Source organism: Vanessa cardui, chromosome 2 (genome assembly GCF_905220365.1).
Source record: "Vanessa cardui chromosome 2, ilVanCard2.1, whole genome shotgun sequence".
In the NCBI taxonomy this organism is placed as follows: domain Eukaryota; kingdom Metazoa; phylum Arthropoda; class Insecta; order Lepidoptera; family Nymphalidae; genus Vanessa; species Vanessa cardui.
Window position 1 is genome coordinate 2,307,688 of NC_061124.1, and position 3,251 is coordinate 2,310,938.

The following is a 3,251-nucleotide window of genomic DNA, read 5'->3' on the forward strand; positions in this document are numbered from 1 at the left end:
GAATCTGCAAAGGCTATTAAAGAGTTATTAGATGTCACCTCTGAATGTTTGGTCACTTTGAAGAGTTTAAACATACCGACAGAAAGTTGGGATGACATAGTGGTATATATTACAATACAAAAATTGGACCCAGAATCTCATAAATTATTTGAACAAAGAATTGAATCTAATTCCAATTTACCAACCTGGAAAGATATGTCTGAATTTTTAGAGTTTAGATTTAGAACTTTAGAAGCCATTAAATCCAGAGAACACATACAATATAAAGTAATGCCTACTACTAAAAGTTTTGCCACAAACATATCATCAAACTTATCGTGTTCCTATTGCAAGCAAGATCATTATATATATAGATGCCAAGACTTTGCGAAATTGAGTGCGAATTCAAAACAAGAATTTGTTCAAAAGAACAATCTTTGTTTCAATTGCTTGATAAAAGGCCACTCAGTCAAAACTTGTAAACAGTCCACTTCATGTCGTAAATGTGGCAAAAAACACCACTCATTATTGCATGGTTATTCGGTGGCACCATCTACTGCGAATAATTTACAACCGACTCAGATGACAAATGACGTTACCACACTGGGAAATTCCATAGATAGTTGTCCTGTTATACTAGCTACGGCAATGGTATCTGTGCAGTCAAAAAGAGATAATAGTTTACATGTATTACGTGCACTTGTAGACCCTGGTTCGCAAGCCTCACTAGTAGCTGAATCAACTTGCCAATGTTTAGGACTCAAAAGAACACCTATAATAGGAAATATAGTAGGAGTTGATTCTAATAGAACTGTAACCAAGGCTTTCGTCGAGTTTGAGATAATATCAATTCAAAATCCAAGCTTTAAAGTTAAGATTATGGCATATATTTTAAAGTCTCTAACATCATATTTGCCACAATGCGAGCACAAGGTTGTTTGGCCGCAACTTAATAGTTTGAAATTAACTGATTCATCGTTTCAACGGCCAGGCAAAATAGACCTTATTTTAGGAGCAGATGTCTATCCAGATATGATCTTCAGCAAGGTATTATATATAGTTCATAAAAACGAAAATAACACACTTGTTGCTCAGCAATCTACACTTGGATGGTTGATATCAGGAAAAAGTATAAATAAAAGCAATAACTCATATAATTATGTTCATAATTATCATTTAAAAATTGATATAGATAAAGAGCTTCGTCGTTTCTGGGAACTAGAGGAACCGATTTATAATAAAAAGGTAATGACAAATGAAGAAATGAAATGTGAAGCATATTTTGATTCAACTCATGTTAAAAGAGAAGATGGGCATTATCAAGTTAGATTACCATTCATAACTCAACCACCAAACTTAGGAGACTCTTTAACAACAGCATTAAAATCATTTTCAATCCTAGAGAAACGGTTTGATAAACAACCAAAATTAAAGGAAAGATATACGGAATTCATGGCTGATTATTTAGACCAAAATCATATGGAACTTGTGCCACATGATGACAATAGTGAACAGGTATATTATTTGCCACACCATGCTGTCATAAACGAACAGCATACTACAACTAAGCTACGTGTGGTATTCAATAGTTCTGCTAAAACTAGCAACGGTAAGTCATTAAACGATAACTTATTAATTGGACCACCGCTTCAAAGTGATATTCGCAATGTTACGTTACGATGGAGATGTCATGCTATAGTCTTTCTAGGAGATATTCGACAGATGTATCGACAAATTTGGATAGATCAACAAGATGTAAATTATCAAAGAATTTTGTGGAGACCTACTGTCGACAATCCAATACAACATTATCGTTTAACAACAGTAAAATACGGCACGTCATGTGCACCATATCTCGCTATAAAAACTCTTAAACAAGTTGCTCAAGATGATAACAGTAACTATAGACCTGAAGTAATTAAAGCTATAATGAACGACTTTTATGTCGATGACTTACTAACCGGAGCAACTGACATTGAAGCTGCAATTTCACTTAAAGAAGATATTATTAAAGTTCTAAAAAAGGAGGGTTTACTTTACACAAAATCACGTCTAATCACCCAAAAATAGAATCAACAACAATAAATACTAGACAGATACTAGGCATTTGGTTTAATAGTATCAGTGATAAATTTGAGTTAAAAATAGATCTTAAAAATAAAGGAGACAAAATAACCAAACGTTCTGTTTTGTGTGACATAGCTCAAATTTATGATCCTAGCGGGTGGTTAGCTCCTATTGTCGTAAAGGCTAAAAATATGCTGCAACAGTTATGGATAAATAAACTCGATTAGGATGATATTATTCCACAACCATTAAATCAAGAATGGGTTAAGTTTAGACAAGAATTGAAAGAAATGCCTATGATAGAACTAGATAGATGGATTGGCATGTCAGATAAAATACTGAAAGTCGAATTGCATGGATTTTCTGATGCCTCTGATATAGCTTATTCAGCTGTAATTTACAGTCGAATAATAACAATTTTTTTTTTTTTTTATGGCATAGGTGGCAAACGAGCAGGAGGCTCACCTGATGGAAAGTGACTACCACCGCCCATGGACACCTGCAACACCAGGGGACTTGCAGGTGCGTTACCGGCCTTTCAAAAAGGAGTACGCTCTTTTCTTAAAGGTTCCCATGTCGTATCGGTTCGGAAAAACCGCCGGCGAAAGCTGGTTCCACAAAGTGGTTGTGCGAGGCAGAAAATGTCTGAGAAATCGCGCTGTTGTGGATTTTCGGACATCAAGGTGGTGCGGGTGAAACTTAGAATTTTGGCGAGATGTCCGAAGGTGAAATTCAGCAGCCGGGATTAATCCGAACAATTCCTCGAAACATTCCCCGTGAAACATTCGGTAGAAGATGCAGAGTGATCCGACATCTCTACGCAAAGCCAAAGGATCAAGGAGATCGGAAAGAGCTTGATCGTCGATAACTCGAGCCGCTCTACGTTGGATGCGGTCAAATGGAAGGAGCTGGTACTGGGGAGCACCCGCCCAGAGGTGAGAGCAGTACTCCATGTGAGGCCGAATTTGCGCCTTGTAAAGTTTAAGGCGATGGGCCGACGTGAAATACTGTCTCGCCTTGCTGAGCACGCCCAGCTTTTTTGAAGCCAATTTGACTTTCATAATTCATAATTCATAATTCATAATTCATTTATTTATTTGCAAGAATATGGTACACAATACAGGTGTTCATTAATATAAATTCTCATATTCTACCGATTTATCGGTGTGCAAAATATTAAACATGCCATAAATAATAATTTATAT